A 16794-nucleotide genomic window follows, 5' to 3' on the forward strand; every position below is an offset into this window, starting at 1 on the left:
CCAGTGGGGGTGAGGGAGGGAGAGCAATAGTTGTTCTATAGGATCCAGGCAGCCCCAGTCTCTGAGACAGGCTTGGGGAGGAGAGGGCTTTCCATGGAGAATTCCCAGGGTGGCAGACCCCACAGAGCCACCACTTGACCAGTGGGAGGGCCGGGCACTTGCCAAAGCTTTGACTGAAACCAAGGATGGGGGAAAGTGGGAAGAGGTGGCTTAGAGACACCCGACGTCACAGGGATGCTGACTCCGGGTGCTCATGAGACTCCCAGAGCAGCGGCAGGGAGTGGGTAGAGAGAGGGGTTGCTTTAAAAATCCTGATGTCAGCGAGGCATGGTGGCTCATGCCTGTAATTGCAGCACGGCACAAGGACGGCTTGGGGCCAGGAGTTCAAGATCAACCTGGGCAACATTGTGAGACCCCGTCTCTACAAAAAATTAAAAAATAAAAAATTAGCCAGGCACAGTTAATGCCTGTAGTCCTAGCTACTCAGGAGGTGCACCCCTGTAGTCTTAGCTACTCGGGAGGCTGAGATGGGAGGATTGCTTGAGCACATGAGTTTGAGGTTGCAGTGGGCTACGATGGTACCACTGCACTCCAGTCTGGGGGATGGAGTGAACCCCCGTCTTTAAAAAATAAAATAAAATCCTGACATCCAGATTGTAGCCCAGATCAATTACATCAGACCCTAGGGGAGGGGCCCAGGCAGAAGCATTTTCAAAGCCTCCCCAGGTCATGCCAGTGTACATCCAGGGCTGAGCGCCACTGTGGAACCTGGTAGGGAAAGAGCTGTGTAGATTGAGGACACCACCATAAGTATTTCAAAGCAGCCCTTCAAGAAAGGAAGGGGTGGAGTTTTCTAAAAGCAAACTGAGTTGGGTATTTAGCACCCTCTCCCTACTACTAATATTTCCAAGGAGAAAGGGGACAGTGTAGAGTGTCCCACAGGGTCCATGTGTGCAGGCACTGAGCTGTTGCAAAGGGCTCCTTCTTGCAAGCCAGGGCACCATGTCACAGAAGTCGGGACCGCAGCCCCAGGCCCCAGGTCTGATGCAAAGGAAATGCTCGCTGGAGGCCTGTAGCTTCCCCTTTTGGGGCCTGTGCACACCTCTTCTCTGAGCCCTGCCCCTCCCTCTGAGGACACCCTGGATCTCCTGGGTTGGAGAAGAAAGTTGCTGGACACAGTGCTTTCCACTACGGTGTTAAAGACCAACTGGCCAGGTCTCCTGAGGGAATCTGCTTTGTAACCAAGCAATGGCAGAGGAGATAGAGCTGATCCCTCTGCACTTCGGACCCCTCGTAGTGGGGCAGGAAGCGGTGTGGATGGCAAACAGGAAACCCCAGCCCCATTGCACCACATGAGGAAGGAGACTTGAGCTGCAGGCTGGGGCCCTGCCAAGACCTAGAGATGGCAAGAGATGCCAGATCACGCTTCCCAAACCCAAGCCTGTCCTGGGCATGGGCAAAATGTGGGCTGCCTCGGAAGGAAATGGCACACTCTGCCTTCTGCCTTCCTGCTTTATGAACAGAAGCCCCATCAACTGCTTGGACTACTTTAACCCCTACACCAACCTCATTACGAAAGAAACTTTATTATCCTCATTTTGCAGTTGAACAGTTGAGGCACAAAGAAGCTACGCCACTTGCCCAAAGACACACAGCTAGAAGGGGCGGAGCTGAGGCTGCAGCTGCCAAGCGGAACCCCTGTAGACTACAGCTTCTCTTGAGGTGATAAGGAAGAAAGTGCTTTCAGCCAAAAATCAGCCAACCCAACTGTATTCTGCAGGAGTGTTTCTCCCACTTGAGTGTGTATTGGAATCCCTCCGAGGGCTTGTTAAAATACAGATTGCAGGTCCCTTTGCCCCAGTTTCTGATTCAGTAATTCTGGGATGGGGTCTCAGAAGGTGCAGTTCTAATAAGCGCCCGGGGCTGCTGCTGCTGCTGCTGCTGCTGGGGGTACCAAGCTCTAAGCGCTTTATCTTAGTCCCTCCAAGAACCCCAGGGGGAAGGCTTCACTTTACAAATGAGGAAACAGAAGGTCTCAGAGGTTAGGTGACTTGTCCCAGGTGGCACAGCCGACATGCAACCCAGTGCTCCTATGGCTCTGGCTGAGCGCTGGATCTGAGAGGCTCACTGCGAGCAGCAGGTGCAGGCTGGCTCCAGTTACCAGCCCACAGCAAGCTGGGAGGTCCGGGGGATGGGAGGCGAGTGAGTGACCAGCCCAGAGGACAAGCTGTGGGAAAAGCAGACCCTGCAGGGGCCAGGGAGAGAGGCCCAGAGCTGCAGGTCCAGGACGTGGGCACTTGCAGTCACAGAGCCACTGACTCTGAGTCCCTTATCACACACTGGGTGGGACACTGAGGGGACAAGGAACTACTCCTCTCACTCACAGGCCCCACAGACCATCCCCACCCCATTCCCAGAAAAGCCCCGATGCTTGGTAAATGACAGGCGCAGGCCCTTCCTGGCAAGCTACCCCACTCCCATCCCTGGAGCTGCCCCTGCCTGGCCCACCGACAGAGGAAGAACTGAGACGCAGCAAGGGCTGTGCTGGGGTTTCTTCAAGCATGTCAGCCTACGAAGCCGCCACTCTTCCACCACCAACTGTGGCCCAGCCCAGCCCTCCCTGCCCAAGCCGTCTGCACAGGCCTGGGCTCCCAGACGCGACTGCGGGAGATGGGAGGAAGCGGTCCTGGGACTCCTGCCGGAAAGGCCTGCCTCCAGCTCCACACCAGTGGGCGGGTGGCCAGGTGAGTGACCCAGGCCACCGCTGGGCCCACCCAGACAATGGCCTCTCAGGCCGGAGGAGCAGCCACACGTTTACAGGGAAGCCCCACCGGGGTCCACAAGTGCCTGACCTTTAGGATGGATGTTGTAGTAGGAAACTCAGAGCCCTTAGCCTCTAATCAGAGAGCCAGGGCACTGGAGCGGGACAAAAAAGGAAGCATAAAGGAAGCACAGACTCCAGAAAGAAACAGCTGTGTGTGCGTGGGTGTGAGCATAGCTCCCGGTGTGTGAGTGAGAGTCCAGTGTGTGGCGTGTGCGTGTGTGGAGGGTATGGTTGTGGGGGGTGTGTATGGCTGTGTATGTGTGTGTGTCCACATGTATGGTGTGTGTGCTTGGTATGTGTAGAATTAGACTCTGGCTCAGAGAAACTAAAGATCTAGAATGCTAACCAGCCAAGACATAGCCCCTCGTGGGCTCCAGTTCAACCAAGTGAGAAATTCCATGTGACCGTGGGACCCAAGGGGAGAGTGGAAAGTTGGTGGAGACAACACGGCCCCAGTAAAGCAAATAAGACGAGACGCTCCATTTCTCAAAGCCGAGCCAGTGTATAGGGTCGTTTTAATGTCCTACCTGGAGAAGAGCAAGGTAAGCTTTCCCCCTGTCCAATAACTACAGGACTTAAAGGAGGCCACCCTGTAGGGAGGGCCGCAGGCCTGTGTCCCCAAGTGCTCCCGCTGGCCCATCTGAGGGTTTGTCTCCCAGCTCTGCAGAGACAGAGACAGACAGATCCAGGCAGGTAAGGAGGGGCTGCCTCCGAGTCCCCTGTTTCCTACAAGCTCAGATTTCTTTGGTATCGACACTTCCTGTTTACTGAGTGGTTTCCAAGTCACAGGCCACTCAGACTCATCTCTGACTTCACATCCCCTTCCTCAAGGGAACCCCAGCATTCTTCCTTTTTTGGTGCTATAGGCTGAGCCTCTGAGCTCTGTGCGCAGAGATCTTGGGGTTTCCTCTACTCGCCACCTGGGGACAGGACTGAAAACCCAAAAGCTAGGATGGCTGGCCTCCTCCACCCCCAGACCCCGGCAGGTTCCTTGGACTTGAAAAGCAGTGAGTGGGAAGAGCAAAGGAAGCGCTGGGTGTGTCCAGAGCCCTCCAGGGTGGTCGGCGGGGGGAAGTCACTGCGGCATATCTGACATCCATCCTCCTTTAACCTTGAGTTAACGCACCCAACAACATATGCGGGGAAATTCCCCGCTCACAGCAGATCTCAGACCCCACCCAGTGCCAGGAGAAATGGCACATCAGGGGGTTTCCAGACCATTTCCAGGGGAAGTTTGCCACCGTAGCACATTCACACCCTCCTCTGTCTGCCCTGGGCACAGCTGACCAACCCTAAAGGAAAGTCAGCCCCATGAAAAGCAGAACTGCTCCTCCACATGGCCCGCAGAGGCAGCTCTGTCAAACCTCTGTACACCCCCACGACTGCCTAAGATAATAAGGTAGCCGCCCACTGGGCAGGGCCAGGTGAAGAGACCCCGAGCGCCCTCCCAGACTCACACTCTTACCAACTCACTGGAGGAGCCGTGGGCGCTTCGGGGAACTCACCTAACAAGGAACTCACAGCATTTGCCTCAGAGCAAATGTCCCAGAGAAAAGCCACCTCACCCACTCCCATGACCCCTGAATAGAGTCACGTGACCTGGTTTCCCTGTTCTGGGTCCCGCAGCTTCCTGAGCTGACCTGCAGGCAAACTCTGCCTCACCAGCCCCCCAACCCCGTGGCACCATGGCCCCGACTGGACACAAAAGAACCATCCTTGCCCTAAATGTCTGTGTGATTAGCTGTAAGACCTTACCTGGCACTTTAGGAAGGGGCACTGATTATCTGAGGCTACCACCCATCTCCCAGAGTACCTGAGGCCTCGAGGACCTCACCAGCTAAAGTCCCCCCTGCACCCCATGCCACACTATGGACAAAACATTCAACAGCCAGCCCTACAGCCACTGGGATGGGTATTTAGCAGGGCAAGGGTTTGCAACACACAAAGGATGCTTGAAATAGAAAGGCAGAGACTCTCCTTCTCGAGCTTCAAGGAAGCTAGTGTCCACACAACTCCACTTCTACCTGGTTTGAATCTCTCTCTCTGCACGGCAGCTGCTCCATCAAAGTCATGGCGAATCATGAACTCACCTTTCCAAACCCATCACCACACAGAAAACCCTGAGATTCAGCAGCAGAGGGTCTGGGCCCCAAGGGCCAGCTGCCGGCAGCCAGCAAGCCACGCTGTGGTCAGCTCCCAAGCCAGTGGTGCTGCACACCTGCACCCTGGCCACTTTTGTCCTGTGAGGCTGAGATGGAGGCAGCACCCTGACACTGCCCAGGCCAGGAAGGATAGTCAAGACCACATGACCCAGCCTGAGATGGAACCACCAGGGGCCAAATACCACAATTGTCTCCCAGGGCTTTCCTTTGCTTTCTATTACAGAAGTAAAATAAACATTTTTTGTTTTATTTTTAAAATATAGGTCAGGTTCCATGGCTCACACCTGTAATCCCAGCAATTTGGGAGGCTGAGACGGGAGGATCGCTTGCATGCAGGAGTTCAAGACCAACCTGGGCAACATGGCAAAACCTTGTCTCTACAAAAAATAAAAAATTAGCTGGGTGTGGTGTCGTGTACCTGTAGTCCCAGCTACTTGGGAGGCTGAGATGAGGTGGGAGGGTGACTTGAGCCCAGGAGGTGGAGGCTGCAGTCAGCCATGACTGCACCACTGTACTCTAGCCAAGGCAACAGAGTGAGACCCTGTCTCAAAAACAGAAATGAAAAATATATATAGATAAATGGAAAGATTAATATCCACCAAAAGACAAATATTGTTTGATTCCATTGATATGAAGTAGCTAGAATAGGCAAATTCATTAAGACAGTAAGTAGACTAGAAGCTACCATGAGCTGGAAGGAGAAAGGAATAAGGGGGTTATTGTTTAATGGGTACAGAGTTTCTGTTTGGAATGACAAAAAAGTTCTGGACATGGATAATGGTGATGGGTTGTACAACGCTGTGAATGTAGTTAATGCCACTAATTTGTACACTTAAAATGGTTAAAAGAGTAAATTTTATGGTATGCATACTTTACCACAATAAAACATAAAAATAAATTATTACATATGAAAAAAGATGAAGGTCAAAATCTCCCAAAACTCCACCACCCACAGATAATCACTATTGACATTTTACCATACATCCTTCCAGATGCTAATATAAATGGGTGATATAGTTTGTAAAAATACCACACGGTTTGGTAACCTGCTTCTTAAAAATATATCATATTCTGGTGGCTCACACCTGTAATCCCAGCACTTTGGGAGGCCGAGGCGGGTGGATCACCTGAGGTCAGGAGTTCGAAACCAGCCTGGCCAACATGGTGAAACCCCATCTCTACTAAAAATACAAGAAATTAGTCTGGCGTGGTGGTGCATGCCTGTAATCCCAGCTACTCGGGAGGCTGAGGCAGGAGAATTGCTTGCACCCGGGAGGCGGAGATTGCAGTGAGCTGAGATCATGCCATTGCACTCCAGCCTGGGCAACAAGAGTGAAACTACATCTCAAAAAATATATATATCATATTCTTCCATGTTAATAGCTACACACCTGCAGCCTATGTTTTTGTAGCCACATGGTATTCCAAAGTATAGATATGCCATGGTTAACTAATGTGTGACTGTTGGTCTCCATTTGTCACTATGGAGTGTTGTCATTATTATAAATAATGCTGCGAGGGACATCCCCATACACATACTTTTCCGCATTTATCCAGTTACATCCCTAGAGGAAGAATTCCTAGGGGTGGAACTGCTGAGTCAGGGACTTGTTTGGGACGGTTGTCAACAGAGCATTAAGAGTAAAATTACACCAAGATGATGAATTCTGTCATAGAAAGTTCTCTTTCTCCACACAGACTTTTCTCCAAACCTCCTTCCAAAAAGAGCCAGGTGTTAAACATTTACCAGCACATCACTGGTCACAACCTAGGAATGCCAACCATAAGCAGACTCCACTTGGGTGTCTATAACATTGCATAGTGATTCAGAAAGGAAGGGACCATCCATTCCATAAGAAGCCAGTCCCTCCCTCCTCACCTCTCCAGGCCTCCTCTGGAGACACAGCATGCTGGAGTCCTGAGGTGACACTGATATACAAGACAGGCAGGATTATACTGGGTTAATGTCCACTGAATTCCCAGCAGGAAGGACTCTAGGAGGGGCCAGTGCTGGGTGTCTTATGGTGGGTGGCACATATGTAGTCCGCAGGAAAGGTTTTTTGTCATTAAAGGTTTTGTTCTTGTATAGACAGAAGGACAAGGCAATGACTCTTCTGAAAGAGATCAAGGGTTAGAAGGGACACGTGGAATCATTTAATCCCTTGCCTTGGAGATGGGGAAACTGAGAACCAGAAAGTCTCACAGCACAAACATTTCAATAATCGTTAGCCAGACGCAGTGGCTGATGCCTGTAATCCCAGCATTTCGGGAGGCTGAGGTAGGTGGATCACTTGAGGTCAGGAGTTCAACACCAGCCCGGCCAACATGGTGAAACCCCGAATCTACTAAAAATACAAAAATTAGCCGGGCGTGGTGGCATGCACCTGTAGTCCCAGCTACTTGGGAGGCTGAGGCAGGAGAATTGCTTGAACTTAGGAGGTAGAGGTTGCAGTGAGCCAAGATCGTGCCACTGCATTCCAGGCTGGGCAACAGAGTGAGACTCCATCTCAAAAAAACAATAATAATTATAATCATTAAATGCACCCCAGAAGTGTCTCACATGCGGGTGAGGTTCAACCGGTTCAGGGCAGCGCTTGAACATATTCCATGCTTTGGATGCCTAGTACAAATCTTATCCTCCCCTCCCCACGTACAGAATTGGAAATTAAAATCACTGGGGTCACGTGCTGACTTAGTCATGGCCAGATGTGTGCTGGGGCCAGATCCTACTGGCTCTCAAGTGCCAATGATGCACAACTCTTCCCAACTGAGTGTTCACTGATGCCAGGTTGGTAAAGTGAGGTCAGCCGCAGTGGGAATATTTATATCATATAAACTGGAAAACACCACAAAGCAGGGCTTCCCCCAAAGCCCCTATCAAGAGCCGGGTGTTAAACATTTACCAGCACATCACTGGTCACAACTTAGGAATACAAACCATGTGCAGGTGACCTCAGTTTCCTCACCTAACCTAAGAGCAGCCTCTCTCCAAAGCACTGTAACTCTCTATGTTGACCATAATACACACTCTCAAATCCATCATAGCCTGCTTCTAGCCAGCAAATGGTTTTCTACATGCTTGCTATGTGCCAGGCTGAGCACATATGATAGCTCATTTGACGCTCACAATATTGCTGTGAGATAGTTATTATAATTTCCATCTTACAGTTGCAGAAACTGAGTCTTTTCTTCTCTTTTCTTTTTTTTTTTTTTTTTTCGAGAGGAAATTTTGTTCTTGTTGCCAAGGCTGGAGCACAATGGCGAGATCTCAGCTCACTGCAACATCCGCCTCCCAGGTTCAAGCGGTTCCCCTGCCTCAGGCTCCTGAGTAGCTGGGACTACAGGCGCCCGCCACCATGCCCGGATAATTTTCATATTTTCAGTAGAGACGGGGTTTCACCATGTTGGTCAGGCTGGTCTTGAACTCCTGACCTCAGGTGATCCACCCACCTCGGCCTCCCAAAGTGCTGGGATTACAGGCATGAGCCACTGCGCCCGGCCTGAAACTGAGACTTTTAATGACTTTTAACTACAGGTTAAAGCCTGACTTAGGTTGGTTTCACCCAAAAGTAGATCGTGAAACAAGAATTCAAGTTCAAGTACAAAGGGAGTGGGAAAGTGAGATGAGGAAGTGAGCAAGCTAACACTACGAGCAATCGAGATTTGGTCCTGCAACGGAACTCTTAGAGACAGCACAGAACATGCCCCAAACTTATCCCAACAGAGAGGCGGGGAAGCTGGAGTATTTGCACACCTTCTCCCATCAGTCATTGGTTGAGACCAGTGGAACATGGGCAGGAGACTGACAGCATCTATTACATTATCCAGTATCCCACAGCTAGGAAATGGTAAGATGCAATTCAAACTCCAAATCCAATACTCTTTTCATGACATTTATAAAAATGAGCAGTTAATCACCCTTCACTGAATGCCAGCTACGGTTAAAGCACCATGCTGATGAAGGAAATCTACTTTGCCAAATCACTTTGGATCGACATGTTCAAAGAAAGCACAGGTATTTCTCTGCCAGTTTTCACCAATTGAAGGAATAGGAAAGGCCCTTGGAAGTCATTCTGCCAGTTCCACAGGAATGGATGGGAGGGTCCCTCTCTGGTTCCACCACAGCTGCCTTGAGCAGCAGTTCCCCAGCCACAAGCTGTCACCACAAACAGCTGCATCAACCTGTGATGACAGGCTTTAGAGTCTGCCATCCCAGAAATGATAAAAAATGACCCACTGGCTGCCCAGCCCAAGTCAGAGGATGTGCCACCCTTCTTCCCTGGTGCGTCCTGCCCCATTCACCAACCCCTACCTCACACAGCCACGTGGTCCACAGTAACCAACAAGCAGGCCAAATAAATGAAACCAGCAGTGAGACCTGTGGGAGCTCACTCCACCTTGAGGACATTTATACATTCTTCTGGGCCAGGCACAGTGGCTCACACCTATAATCCTAGCACTTTGGGAGGCTGAGGCAGGAGGATGGCTTGAGGCCAGGTGTTTGAGACCAGCCTGGATAACACAGCAAGACTTCATCTCTATAAAAAATAATAATAAAAATTTAGCTGGATGTGGTGGCATATGCCTGGGGTCTCAGCTACTCAAGAGGCTGAGGTGGAAGGATCGCTTGGGCCCAGGATGTTGAGGCTGCATGAGCCGTGATTGCACCACTGCACTCCAGCCTGGGCGACAGAGAGAGACCTTATGTCAAAAAAATAATAATAAATATAAATAAAAAATAAAACTTCTTCTTGGAGACAGGGAAGTGTTTAAATAGGATAGTGTGTCATTAGAGTAAACAACTGGACCATGTTGTGAAGAGTATTAGGGAGGTAGCAGGAGGGAATTCCTACCCTTGCTTTATAAACCCAGCTGTGGCAGCTCTCAGCTACTACAGATGGAAGATAGAGGCTAAACATCTTGTTCCATTCCAAGCACACTGCTGAGACCTGCCCTGTTTCTCGCTCTGGAAGAGAGGAGGAGATGAGTCCTGGGACTACTCTTGGGGTCACTCAGTCCATCTCCCAGCCTCTCCGTGAGACTCTCTGGCAACCTGACCCTGCCTTTCTGTCCCCACCTCCCACTCAGTAAGGACATTTCCTGCCAAAATATCCTAAAGAGGACTGAAAGTAATAATCAGGCCCATGTTCTTTTGTGCTTTGATGACAGGTCCCCTCTCTGGCAAGCAGCGTCGTCCAGCCCTCTGAGGCAGCAGATGCACACCCTGGGCACCTCTCCAGCTGACTCGCTCAGCCATTCCTAAGCAGCTCACGTATGGAACGCAGACACGAAGCCTGGCTCCGGGGCACCAGGAAATAGACCAAGAAGTCAAAGCAAAACCAATAGTAACTGGGATGTCTCAGGTGGGTCAGAGCATCCAAAGGATTGAAAACAAGGTGTAGGGTTGTCCGCCACACCAACTGACTCCTAAGGTGGCACAAACTGGTGAGAAGACCTGAACCTCCAAACAGAAGCCATGTGGAGATGCAGAGAGGTGGGCTGTGGAGCACTAGGGACAGAGTGAGGCCACGCTCAGGAAAGTGGAAATGATGCAGCTGGAGATACAGCAGATGTGGGCGCAGCCCCAGTTGGCCAGATGCGGAGGGCACACAGTCCCCTTCCCCTGGAGGAAGGCATGAAAAGCGACCTCAGATCCCTGGTCTCCTCTCAGCCAGGCTCCTCAAAGGGGCCATCATCATTCCAACCCAATTTCAGCAGAATAAAAATGAGGGGAGTGGAGCACTTGGGATATGTCTAGGCTGCACCCCAACACTTACCATGTGTCTCCCCGATATTCCACCTCTGCTCCTCCATCTGCTGAAGGAGGAGCGGAGCTCACCTTCCAGCCTCCCCAGCACAGGGAACCCAAGCTGTACCAGTCCACACTCCAGGTGCCCAGGCAGGCTGCACGCTATAACTCCATCTTCTCCCGGGGCAAGAACTCCCACTCTTTCCAAAACTACCGCCCTCTCCAAGCTCAGCCATCATTTGAGGCCCTCTTCTACCCCTGTGAGGCCTGCTGGACTGCCACAGCCCCTAGGCATCAGGCTGACCTGTCCAGAGGAGAAAACACAGCTACTGCCCACCCTCAAAGCCCCCACGCAAGGGTCTCTGATCCCAAATGGACACCACCCAGGTAGATGTCACACTGTGTCCCTGGGACACTATATTTGAACACAAGTGTTTTGGTTTTTTTTGAAAATTAACTCTCCTCAAACAACCCGATATATCTTTGCCATGCGAGGTTTCTTTAATTCTTCAGACCACCTGCAGAAAAAGTGCCTAGTAAGTAAATGTGGATTTATTAGTAAAATAAGCCTAGCTGCAGATTCCTCATCCAGATGTTCCTGAAAGAAGGCCCCTGGCTCTGTCTTCCCGGCTGTTTAAAAGAATCATTGTTTCTAATTCTTTCCTCCCATTGTACTAAGATCAACTGTGGCAGGAACTGGGTCCCCCTCCAGGACAAATAGTTGTTTGTCAGCTGATTGGTTCATACATTCATTCATCATTTACAAGGTACTTACTATAACCCCAGCCTACCGTAGACAGCCTCTGCTCTCCCGAAAAACACGTTCTAGGCGCCGGGATTCCAGATACCTGGGAAATAGAGTGCATGCAGCGTTGAGAGGCCTCGCCCTCGGCTTCTCCTGTCACTGAGGCGCAGAGGTGCTGTGGACAGCCCGGACCCACACAGCGCCCGAGGTGAAACAGAACCCTCAGTCTCCCTATGAGGCCACTGGCACTCTCGGCTGTCCCCAGAGCTCTCCGACTTAGAGCTGAATGCAAAGTAAGCGCTCGAAATGCAGAAGTAGCCGGGGCCTCCCACGGCACCTGCCTCCCTCGGAGCGAGAGAGGACGCCAGGCTGAGGTCCCCAGCGACCTCAGGCACCAGCTCCGAAGGAGGGCCGGGAGACCGCAAAGGGGAAGTGCCCGGAGGGCCAACGGCCCTCGCGCATCCTGCGCCCTTCTGAAGCGCGCCGTTTCCCCGCGCCGGGGACTAGGACCCGCTTCTGGGGAATCCGCCTAGAAGACGGCGGCCGATTGGGGTCGGGCACTCTCCCGGGCTGTCAGGGCCTCCCCAGCCCTGCACCTGCCACGCCGCCCCACCTCGCCAGGAAGTCTCAGAGACCCCGGGGATGGGGTGGGAGCGCCTTCCCATCGCGGGCTCGAAAAGAAGGAAGGACGCCCCCAGGGGTCCTACAAGGAGGACTAGCTCCAAGCCACAACTTTCTTCGGACCCAAGGCAGGCCGGCTGGGGCTCTGCGTCTACACGGCCCCTGGCGGGGGTCCGCGCGCCCCGGGAGCCCCGCGGCTCGGGGAGGGAAGAGGAGACAAGAGGCAGGCAAGGATTAAGGGGCTGACCCAGCCGGGGTAGGGACCATCGTGGAAAAACTTTGGCGAGGTTGGGGAACGCGGAAAGAGGACGGCCGGCGCCCTGCACCTTGCGCCCGGCATCCCGCGCCAGTGCCTCGCTCCCAGTGCCCCGCGCCCCGCGCCCCGCGCCTTGCCTGCACCCCGGGCCAGCTGCATCGCGCCCGCGCCGCAGGAACTGTGGAGTTGAAAAGTGGAGACGCCGCGGCTGGGGGGCTGCTCCAGCTGCGCCTCGGCCAGCGATCGGCCGGCCGGGCTCAAATCCAGCCAGGCTGGGCAGGCGGTGGCCGCGCGATTGGGGACCGGGCGCCCCGCCCTCCTCGCTCCCCTCCTCCTTCCTCTCCCTCCCCCCCGCCCCTTGGCCTTTTTCAGCCCCTACCGGATCTGCTCATCCGCTGTCCTCTCTTTTCTCTCGCTCTTCATATCATTCCCCACCCCTTCGCCTTGCCTTCGCCTTTCTTCCTCCCCTTGTCTCCTGCCCCCTCCTCTTCTCCCCTCCCCTCTAGGGGCGGAGCTTCTCCCCTCCCCTCTAGGGGCGGAGCTTCTCCCCTCCCTCCCAGACAATGCTGTGGCTGCGTCCCCTTCCCCGCCAGCTCGTCCAGGCTCCCGCCGCCAGCGATTCTTCCGGGCTGGGGGTGGGGAGGGGGTGGGAGTGCAGGGTTGGGGAGGATGAGCTGGCTCTCCTCACCTCCTCGCTGCTGCCCTCTCCAAGAGGGACGGAGACTTGGCCCAAGCTCCTTGGTTCACCCGGCGCTGTGACAGCCACTCCCAGGGAACAGTCACGCTGCCCCACCAAGCCCACCTCCAGCGGCCCGGATTCCCCAGGAGAGGCTGTGGGATATTTTCTTTTCTAACATCCCAGCTTATTCCCAAAGGGGGTTGAGCCGGACAGGGGCTAAACAGGCTCCTTCGACTTGGCCGGCTGGCCAGACGTGACAGCAATGCCAAGGAGGCCAAGTTTCTTTGTCCATTTCTCACCTCCCCCTTTTCCATCCCTGGACCTCCTGGCGCTCCCAGCACACAAGAGGCCCTTGAACAGCCGGCTGCAGATTCCCTATCTGCTCGGAGCTCTCCCCCTCACGTGCCTACCGCCAACCCTGCAGTGTCTGCGGACCAAATGGGAAGGGAGCCACAGGTCAACCCCCAAGGTACAGCCAGACCAGCTCATCCAGCCTGGAAGCCAAGCATTCTTTACTAAATTCATTGTTTGGATCTTGGAATGTGTCTCCCTTAGAAACAATGTTATAAATGGTGATCTGCTTCCCAGGCCAGCCACAAAAGTCTGTTGAACCCAAAATGCAGCTGTAGGGTGGTGCTGAGAACTGTGTCAGCTACCCTGAAAAAGGAGGCCACTGATCAGCTTTATTTGTAGAAAAAATATGTATATATCTTCTGGTTCTTTCTTCTTGGGCTATAAACACTATAAATTAAATAAGTTAAAGTTCTCCCATTAAGTTTTCCCATCTGGACCCACTACTCTATGTGTTAAGCTTCTTTCCTTTGCAGGTAATAGAAATAACCTTGGAGGAATGCATTTTAGCGGTTTCTCGATAATCTCATCTAATCTCAGTGTCAGAACTGCATGGAGAGCTCAGTATAAGAGGCAAATCCAGAGCCTAAAGGGCTTCCCGTAACCCAGAAAGTCTTCCCTGAGGGGTTCTTTCTTCTCCTTCATCACAGACGGGCCCTCCCTGCATCCCTAGACACTTGGTGAAAGATGGCCATGACTTCTATCTCTGGGGCTTGGAGCTCTGCTGCTCAGGAAAGCAGCCAGATGCTGCTAGAATCCCATATTCTCTAATCCAATCTCCCAAAAGAGCAGCTTATCCTTCTGTGACGGTGGGGTGAAGGATGAGCTCAGGTTGTCCAAACTGGGCTGCCAGAAATCCTGAACTTAGGCCCTGTTTAAAACTAAACCCATTACTTTTGTTTTTGTTTTTGTTTTGTTTTGTAATTTTGAGATGGGGTCTTACTCTGTCACCCAGGCTGGAGTGCAGTGGCATGATCATAGCTCACTGCAGCCTCAATCTCCTGGGCTCAAGAGACCCTCCTGCCTCAGCCTCCCAAGTAGCTGGGACTACAGGCGTGTGCCACCACGCCCAGCTAATTTTTGTATCTTTTGTAGAGATGGGGTCTCACTATGTTGCCCAGGCTAGTCTTAAACTCCTGGCCTCAAGCAATCCTCCCTCTCAGCCTTCCAAAGTGCTGGGGTTACAAGCACAAGCCATCTTGCCAAGCCCTGAACACATTTCTCTCTACTTAGATTCTCCATCTTGGTGAATAAATTGATTGATTCATTCATTCATTCATTCACGCAAGTCACCAGAAAACATTTTTCCATTCATCAATTTCCCCATACCAAAGCCACAGGTGAGAAAGGAATAGCCCTTCATCCTTCATCCTTCAAGGCAGAATACAGCAACACATCTGAACACGGATAATATTTTGCATATATTAAACTAATAATTAAAGTCTACCCTTAAATCATATTTTCTTTTGCTTTTTTTTCTTTTTCTTTTTTTTTTTTTTGAGATGGAGTTTTGCTTTTGTTGCCCAGGCTGGAGTGCAATGGCGCAATCTTGGCTCACCGCAACTTCCGCCTCCCAGGTTCAAGATTCTCCTGCCTCAGCCTCCTGAGTAGCTGGGATTACAGGCATGCGCCACCATGCCCTGCTAATTTTTTGTATTTTTTTTAGAGATAGGGTTTCACCATGTTAGCCAGGCTGGCCCCGAACTCCTGACCTTGTGATCCACCCACCTCGGCCTCCTAAAGTGTTGGGGTTACAGGCGTGAGCCACTACACCTGGCCAGACCATGTTTTCTTATAGGTTTCTACCACCAGAGGCCAGACCAAGAGGCTCATGGCCCAGGAAGCAACAGGTGAGCATTGTCTAGAATTGTCCAGAATTCTCCAATAGAAACACAACTTGTGGCTGGGCACAGTGGCTCATGCCTGTAATCCCAGCACTTTGGGAGGCCGAGGCGGGCAGACCACCTGAGGTCAGGAGTTTGAGGCCAGCCTGGCCAACATGGTGAAACCCTACCGCTACTAAAAATACAAAAGAAATACAACTCAAGCCACAGGTGCAATTTTAAACTTTCTAGCAGCCACATTAAAAATGGTAAAAAGAAACAGGTGTGATTAATTTTAGTAATATATTTTAACTCAATATATTACAAATACTATCATTTCAATGTGTAATTAATATAAAGAAATTATCCATGAGACATTTCACATTCTAGTTTCATACTAAGGCTGAAATCTAGTGTGTTTTTTGCTTGAGGACATCTCAATTTGGACATTAAAATTTCAACAAAACTACTCAATCTGAATTCAGATTTTGTAAAACTTCTAGTTGGAAAAGTAGATTCACATGCCCAAGTTGTTTCAAACATACTTAAATGTTGCCCAATAACTGAATCGAGGATCGGCGTATACATTTTCATTTTAATTAATTATGAATAAACTTAAAATTCCGTTCCGGCAGGGCGCGGTGGCTTATGCCTGTAATCCCAGCACTTTGGGAGGCCGAGGCGGGTGGATCACAAGATCAGGAGATAGAGACCATCCTGGCTAACACGGTGAAACCCCGTCTCTACTAAAAATACAAAAAATTAGCCGGGCGTGGTGGCGAGCCTGAGGCAGGAGAATGGCATGAACCTGGGAGGTGGAGCTGGCAGTGAGCGGAGATGGCGCCACTGCACTCTAGCCTGGGCGACAGAGCAAGACTCCGTCTCAAAAAAACAAAAACAAACAAACAAAAAATTCAGTTCCTCAGGGGCATTTGCCGTGTTGCAAGTGTTCCATAGCCACAGGCTACCAGATTGGGACAGCACAGGTTTACAGAACAAGGAGGCCACTGATGAGTTTGGAGTCTCAAAGCTAAGTTCCTTTTTTCCTTAGCAAAACAGTAGTGGGAATGACAAGCATGGCCAGAGAAAGAAAAGGAGCTTCTACATTTCTTTGTCTCCCCCTATAACAACTGGAGAGGCAGATCTTGCTACTAGATCAGAGTTCTCCTGTGTGGCTTGGGAAAAGGAGGCTATGCGGAGAACTGGGAGGCCCAAAGCCCACTCCTCAGTTCCCAGTGGATTCTGGGAAAAGGGAGGAAGACAGAAAGCCCTGGATGCGGCATCTCCCCGATTTGTTACCTTTGACCTTAGAGCAGAGGTATGTTGGTGGGTTAAGTGGAGTTCTGGGGATAAAATCAAGGATTACAGACCAGGCGCGGTGGCTCACGTCTGTAATCCCAGCACTTTGGGAGGCCAAGGCAGGAGAATCACCTGAGGTCAGGAGTTCGAGACCAGCCTGGCCAACATGGTGAAACCCCATTTCTAATAAAATTACAAAAATTAGCCAGGCGTGGTGGTGGGTGCCTGTAATCCCAGCTACTCAGGAGGCTGAGGCAGGAGAATTGCTTGAACCTGGGAGGCGGA

At 51.6% G+C, this 16794-nt stretch overlaps 1 protein-coding gene across 5 annotated transcripts in view; it reads right to left on the reverse strand.

The window, feature by feature from the left end:
* Positions 1-13433, reverse strand: part of RASSF2 (Ras association domain family member 2) — a 45414-nt gene extending 31981 nt beyond the window's left edge. For 2 of the 5 annotated variants that reach the window (XM_032142771.2, XM_032142773.2), the window contains exons 1-2: positions 12737-12842; positions 11511-11583 (exon numbers count right to left, since the gene is read on the reverse strand). The gene's annotated coding sequence lies outside the window, so the exon portion shown is untranslated. Of the gene's footprint in view, positions 1-11510; positions 11584-12494; positions 12699-12736; positions 12843-13045 lie in introns of those variants that run through there. The other 3 variants (XM_058433020.1, XM_058433021.1, XM_032142772.2) reach the window with 3 other exon arrangements.
* Positions 13434-16794: the final 3361 nt, after the last annotated feature.

The sequence above is a fragment of the Hylobates moloch genome, unplaced genomic scaffold (assembly GCF_009828535.3).
Source record: "Hylobates moloch isolate HMO894 unplaced genomic scaffold, HMol_V3 SCAFFOLD_21, whole genome shotgun sequence".
NCBI classification, from domain to species: Eukaryota; Metazoa; Chordata; class Mammalia; order Primates; family Hylobatidae; genus Hylobates; species Hylobates moloch.